The sequence below is a fragment of the Trichosurus vulpecula genome, chromosome 2, assembly GCF_011100635.1.
Source record: "Trichosurus vulpecula isolate mTriVul1 chromosome 2, mTriVul1.pri, whole genome shotgun sequence".
NCBI lineage: Eukaryota > Metazoa > Chordata > Mammalia > Diprotodontia > Phalangeridae > Trichosurus > Trichosurus vulpecula.
This window is the reverse complement of record NC_050574.1, coordinates 102,901,656-102,909,288: the sequence shown is the minus strand read 5'-3', so window position 1 is coordinate 102,909,288 and position 7,633 is coordinate 102,901,656. Positions and strand designations below refer to the sequence as shown.

At 36.5% G+C, this 7,633-nt stretch overlaps 1 protein-coding gene across 1 annotated transcript in view; it reads right to left on the bottom strand.

Moving 5' to 3' along the window:
- LOC118838648 (tripartite motif-containing protein 43-like) overlaps window positions 1-7,633 on the bottom strand; it is a 51,104-nt gene that overhangs the window by 29,122 nt on the left and 14,349 nt on the right. The gene's annotated exons all lie outside the window — the stretch shown is intronic.

Here is a 7,633-nt window from a genome sequence, read left to right as displayed (position 1 = left end):
CAGGAGGATCTGATATTGTTTCAGGTCCATGCCCTCTGCACCAAGCAATAAATAAAGCAATGAGGTGCTCCTTGTGCCATTTTCAGTCTCATTAATTCCATTTCCTTCACGTCTTGGTTCAGGGGAACTGACAGACAAGACCATGGGGCAGGGGTGGGATTTCACCCTGACCATACACTAAAAATAAGCATGGTTTGCCTGCAGCCTGAAAGGAAAATGCCTGTAAGAGAACTTTTTCAATCCAAGTGATTTTAATAACTAGAGCTACTGCTCGATTTCCTACAGAAGTCTGGCACTGGGACTTTCAGCACAGATGGCAACATGCAAGATTCTAGACAAATTCAGCTTGAACAGTAGCTCATGACTTGGGATGCATGTACTTTAAAAAATTATCTCGATAACTCTATTTCATTGTAATCTGGATCCTTTGTAATTCTATGGGTTTTTAAAAATTTTATACATAAAACATATTCAGAATAGTGATCAATAGGAGTCATCCAACTGCCAAAGGTTTCTTGAACCAAAAAAGTAAAGAATCCTTTCTCTAGAAAAATCTCAGAAAGAAGGGAAAATAGACACTCAAGAAACAGAGGAAATAAGCCAAAAAATACAACAAGTAATATAATCCCCAAGAGGAAAATACTAATAACACACATGGTGACAACAATAATAACAGGAAATTATTATGTTTTAATACAACTACAACTGATGCTTTCACTTCTCTTCTCACTTTCTTCCGAAGCCTGTAAAATTAAAAATTGGCTTTTAATTCTATTTTGATAAGACTTCACTAGGCTAGATTTAATATTGCTCCTTATTAGTCCTTATCCTTGCAAGTTTCCTCAGGCAATCTCAGGTCATTTGGGTCTTGATTCTATTCTTGTGACTTATATCACTGTCCAGGTCAACAATCCAGCTTCCTTTATCATTCCAAAAAAAATTACTCTCTGAATTTACCAATAATTTCCTAATTGCCAAATCCAAAGGCCATTTTTCAGTCACCAAATTTCCCGACCTTTCTAATGACTTTGAAACTGTTGATCTTTTTCTTTGATGTTATCTTCTTTCTAGATTACCACTCTCTTCTGGTTCCCTACTATATACACCTATCAGATTACTCCTCAGTCTCCTTTGCTGCATCTTCATCCAGGTCATGTCCACTAACCATAAATGACATACAGGGCTCTTCCCTGGACACTCTTTTCTTCTCCTTCAGTGTCATATTACTTGGCAATGTCACCAGCTCCCAGAGATTTAATTATCATCTCTATGCTGATGATTCTTAAATCTGCCTACTCTACCCTCACCTATCTGCTGACCTAGAGTGGCACAAGTCCAATTGTGAATCAGATATCTTAAATGAAATTCACAGCAGAAATCTTAAAATCCCAAGCTGAACTTACTGTGTTTCCCCATGTATAAGACACAACCCTTTTCAAAAACTTTGGGTCTAAAAACTGGGTGTGTCTTATACAGTGGTTGTAGATTTTTTTACTTGCATTTCCCACTTTTTCATGCTTGTTGTCTTTGTGCTCATTGTTTTACATTTGTTGCTGGCATATTAGGTTATGTTTTGCCATGTTCTGCCAAAAATGGCTCAGAAAAGATTTTCGTACAGTGCTGAATTCAAGTTAAAAATGATTCAGTTTGCAAAAGTGAATGGAAAGCGTGCTGCTGAATGTAAGTTTGGTCCTCTTCCAAGTGAGAAAACAATCCAAGACTGGCTATGGGAAGAAGAAACCCTACTGAAAACACCAGGGCAGAAGAAGGCCATGAGAGGCAAGTCAGCAAAATGGCCTGATTTAGAGAGGGAATTGAAGATATGGATTGAAGAGCAAAGGGCAATTGGAATTCCTGTGTCCACAAAGATGGTTCAGCATGAGGCAAGAAGAATTGCTGATGAAAAAGAAGTTACTGATTTCAAAGGAGGACACAATTGGTGCTTCAGGTTCATGAAACGGAATGGACTAAGCATGTGTACACGCACCAGACTTGCCCAAAAGATGCCTGAAAGCTATGAGCAGAAGGTCCTTGAATTTCATCATATTACTGTATGAATTTTATGATGAATAAAACTTGAGTTCAATAACTTTATGGAGTATATTTTTTTCAAATTTTGGGCCCCCAAATTAAGGTGTGTCTTATATGTGGGGAAATATGGTATTATTTGAGCTGGGAAATAGATTCTGGAAAGGTAATTTAAGAATTCTTGGACCATCTGGAAGCCATGATAAAAAAAAAAAAAAAACCTGGACAGCATCTTTCAAGAAATTATCTAGGAAAACTGCCTTGATATCCAAGGACAACAGGGAAAAAATAGGAACTTATAAAAATCCACTGATCTCCTCCTGAAAGTGATCCCAAAATTAAAATTCCCAGGAATATTATAGCCAAATTCCAGAACTCTCAGGTCAAGGAGAAAACACTGCAAGGAGACAGAAAAAAACAATTCAAATATCAAGGAGTCATCGTTACGATGACACAGGATTTAGCAGCTTCTATATTAAAGGCTCATAGAGCTTGGAATATGGTATTCCAGAAGGCAAAGGAGGTTGAATTACAAGCAAAAATCAACTACAGCAAAATTGAATGTAATCTTTTAGGAGAAAAAATGGATATTCACTGAAATCAGGGATTTTCAAACTTTCCTGATGAAAAGACCAGAGCTGAACAGAAAAATTGTTTTCAAATGCAAGAATCAAAAGAAGTATATAAAGGTAAATAGAAAAGGAAAAAAACACCCAAGTTATTCAATAAAGTTAAAGTGTTTATATCCCTATGTGGGAAGATGATACTTGTAACTCTTAAGAGCTGTACCTCTGTTAGTGCAGTTAGAAAGAGTATTTGCATGGTGAGGGTATAAGTTGACTCTGATGTGATGACAAAAAAAGAGGGATGACAAAAAAGGATTGTACTGGAAGAAGAGGGAAGGGGTAGGTGGAATGGGGTTAACTATATCATATGAAGAGGCATGAAAGACATGTTATAGTAGAAGAAAATAGGGAGGGGGGTGAGCAATGCTTGAACCTTACTGTCATTGGATTTGGCTCAAAAAGAGAGTAACATACACACTCAGTAGGGTATAGATATCTATCTTACACTATAGAGAAGTAGGAGAAGGGTGAAAAAAGGAGAGGGGCTGATAGAAGGGTGGTCAGATTCGGGGAGACACTGGTCAGAAGCAAAACACTGGTGAGGAGGGACAGGAGAGAGAGAAAATTACAAACAGGAAAACTAGGATGGAGGGAAACACCCAATTAGTAATCATAAAGCCATCAAAGATCTTCCTAAGAAGAAAATCTCAAGGACAGATGGGTTTACAAGTGAATTCTACCAAACATTTAAAGAACAATTAATTCTAATAGTGTATAAACAATTTGAGAAAATAGGTGAAGAAGGTGTCTTACCAAATTCTTTTTATGATACAAATATGGGGCTGATACCTAAACCAGGAAGAGCCAAAGCAGAGATAGAAAATGAGAGATCAATTTCCCTAATGAATATTGATGCAAAAATTTAAATAAAACATTAGTGAGGGAATTACTGCAATTTATCACTAGGATAATACACTATGAACAGGTGGGATTTATACCAGGAATGCCAGGCTGGTGCAGTATTAGGAAAACTACCAGCATAACTGACCATATCAATAAGAAAACCAACAAAATCTTATGATTATCTCAACAGATGCAGAAAAAGCTTTTCATAAACTATAGCTACCATTCCTATTAAAAACACTAAAGAGCATAGGACTAAATGGACCTTTCCTTAAAATGATAAGTAGTATCTATCAAAAACCATCAGCAAGCATTATCTATAATATGGATGAGCCAGAAGTCTTCCCAATAAGATCAGAGGTGAAACAAGGATGCCCATTATCACCACTATTATTCAATAATGTTCTAGAAATGTTAGCTTTAGCAATAAGAGAAGAAAAAGAAATTGAAAGAATTAAAATAGTCAGTGAGGAAACAAAACTATCACTTTGCAGATGATATGACTGGTGTACTTACAGAATCCTAGAAGATCAGCTAAAAAACTACTTGAAATAATTAACAACTTTAGCAGTGTTACAGGATATAAAATAAACTCACATAAATCATCAACATTTCTATGTATCACCAACAAAACTCACCAGAAAGAGACAGAAAGAGAAATTCCATTTAATATAACTGTAGACAACATACAATACTTGGGAGTCTGCCTGCCAAGGCAAACCCAGTAAGTATATGAACACATTTACAAAACACTTTTCACACAAAGTCAGATCTAAACAATTGGAAAAATATTAGCTGCTCATGGTGAGCTGAGCTAACATAATAAAAATGACAATTCTACCTAAACCAATTTACTTATTCAGTGCCATGCCAATCAAAGTACCAAAAAATGTTTTATAGAGCTAGAAAAAAATAACAAAATTCATATGGAAGAAAAAAAGTCAAGATACCAAGGGAATTAATGGGGAAAAAAACTGCGAAGGAAGGTGGCCTTGCCATACCAGATCAAAAACTGTATTACAAAGTGGCAATCATCAAAATTATTTGGTACTGGCTAAGAAATAGAATGCTGGCACCTATCAGATTGGCTAATATGACAGAAAAGGAAAATGATAAATGTTGAAGAAGATGTAGGAAAATTGGGACACTGATGCACTGTTTTGGAGTTGTGAACTGATCCAACCATCCTGGAGAGCAATTTGGAACTATGCCTAAAGGGCAATCAAACTGTGCATACCATTTGATCTAACAATACCATTACTAGGTCTATATCCCAAAGAGATCATAAAAAAGGGAAAAGGACCCATATGTACAAAAATATTTATAGCAGTTCTTTTTGTGTTAGCCAAACATTAGAAATTGAGGAGATGCCCATCAATTGGGGAATGGCTGAACAAGTTGTGGATGTAATGAAATACTATTGTGCTTTAAGAAATAATATGGAGGCAGATTTCAGAAAAACTTCAAAAGATTTACATGAACTGATACTGAATGAAGTGAGCAGAACCAGGAGAACATTGTACACAGTAACTGTAACATTGTGTGATGATCAACTCTGATTGACTTAGCTCTTCTCAGCAATACAATGATACAAGATAGTTCTAAAAGACATGATGGACAATGCTATCCACTTCCAGAGAAAGAACTGATGGAGACTGAATGCAAATTGAAACATACTATTTTCGATTTTGGGGGGGGGGGTGTTGTTGTGTGTTTTTTTCTTTTTGTTCTGTTTTTTTCTTTCACAACATGACTAATGTGGAAATGTTTTACTTGATTATACATATATAACCTATATTAGATTGCTTGCCATCTGGGGGAGTGGAATGGGGAGGGAGGGATGGAGAAAAATTTGGAACTCAAAGTCTTTCCAAAAATGAATGTTGAAAATTGCTTTTACATGTAACTGGAAAAATTAAAATATTATTAAATAAACTCATGAAGATGAGTCTTCCTGAATCTAAGACCTGTGCTCTATTTATGGCACCATCCAACATTTCCAAAATATCCTACTCTCTCCTCTGACACTGGTGCAGGCCCTCATCTCCTCACACCATCTATCCTCCACTTAGTCAGTGAAATGATATTCCTTAAACACAAGCCTATCACCTACCTGATGATCACTTACCTACCTTCTAAAATCCTTGGGCTCCCGGGATTAAATACAAAATCTTTTGTTTGTTATTAAAAGTCCTTCATAACCTAGTCCCCTTCCAATCTTTTTACATCTTACTCCCTGCCACCTACTCTTTGATCCAATGACCCTGGCCTTCTTTCTGTTTCGTGGACAAGATGCTACATTTCCAGTCATCTGTCATTTTCTCTCTTTTCCCACTGCCTGGAATGCAATCTCATCTTATCTCCACCTTCTGGCTTCTCTGGATTTTATGAAGTTTGAAGTAAAATCACATCTTTTACAGGACTTACAAGACAAAGTCTTTCACCAGGCCTTCTTTATTCTAGTGCCTTCCCTTTTAAAATTATTTCTTATTTATCCTGTACATACCTTGGATGTCCACATTCATTTGTTGCCTCCCCCATTAGATTGTCAGCTTCTTGGGGGCAAGGACTGTCTCTTGCCTCTTTTGGTATCCCAAGTGCTTAGATTGATAACTATTCCATATTTAATAAATGTTTACTGACTGACTCACTAACCAAATAGCTTTATAGATTTTCATGAGATTAAGAAGATTAGAATGGCGGTTGCTTGCCAAACAAGAAGCCAAGATCATTGATACTAGCCATATAAAGGTTGAGCTAGAGCTTGGTGGTTTTCCTCTTTACCCCATCACTTTACTATAAGGAGGACTGGTGAATGTTTTCCTACAAAGACCCATGGGTGAAGTAGGTTCTCTCTTCCTTGAAAGACACAAAATTTGTGGTATAGAATCAGGTAGGAAAAAAAATAAGAATTAAGACTTTACATCAATTTGACTGGGGCCACTCCAGCCATTTTGATGCTAATATGGTTATACATTATGTTGGTTTTCATTTGTAGCATCTATCTTTAATCTAAGGCCTAAATAAATGAAATCTTTAGAGGATTCTCAATATATATAATCAATCACCTGGAAGTAGCATTTCATAGAGGGAAATCCCCCCAGCCACTAAATTTCTGAACTTTTCCTCAGGTTCTGAGAGGTGTGTAATCTATCAAGCCTCTTAGCCAGGGAAGGTACCACAGCAATAAATCCCCTAGCAGACTGGATCTCTGAAACAATCAATAATAAATTAATAATCAAATATTTATTTTAAAATTGTATATTATTATTATTATTTTAAATTCTGCTTTTAAACACAAAAAGACTCCTACCCTTTCCAAATAACAGAGTGCAAAAAGTGGATGCTGTAAGAAACTCAGAAATTCCATTTCACACTGCTCTCTTAAAAAGAGATAAATTCTGCATATTACTTCCAAGGCTGTCATACTTGTCTGACAAGCATTTATTTTTAAAATTTCATTGGCATCTTTTTTTTTTTCCATTAACTTCCTTTCCAGAAAGAGTTCCATTTTCTCACTTATCCGGGGAGTCTTCCTAAGTAACATAGAATATAAGAGAAAGCAAAACAGAGAGACATTTGAGAGCACATACAATATGTTTCACCTAGATTCCTCATGCAAAGGAAGGAGGGAGGTGCATATTCTTATCTCTTGTTTAGGATTAACTTGGTGTAAGGGCAAGCAAGGTGGGACTTTTTACTGTTTTTTCTTTTGGAGTGCTTCTTGGCACTAAGGCAACCAAGTGCCTTTGATTGAGCCTTGCCTTTGTTTGTAGGAAGGCTCACACCCTTTTGCTAATTAGATCACAAGAGGTTTCAAGCCCTCAAGAGGTATGAAGTTCTCTGACCCTGAAGAAGTATATATATACTCTGAGGTTAACATTTTGTTTGGGGCTCACTCACTGGAAGAGTGTGGTGTGATCTGACCAGATGAGACTCTGGGTAGCCATTAAGAAGACCCTGGCTTTGAAAATCCCAGATGTCAATGCTTCTCTCTCTGGTAACTATGTATGTAACATCTTGGACAGACAGCTAGATGCTTGTCTGCTGATTTGTGTTATTTTGCTCTGTTTATATAATTACTGCTTGTAATTTCTGTTTGTGTTTTCTCTGAAGTTCAGGGTGCTGACTTTTTT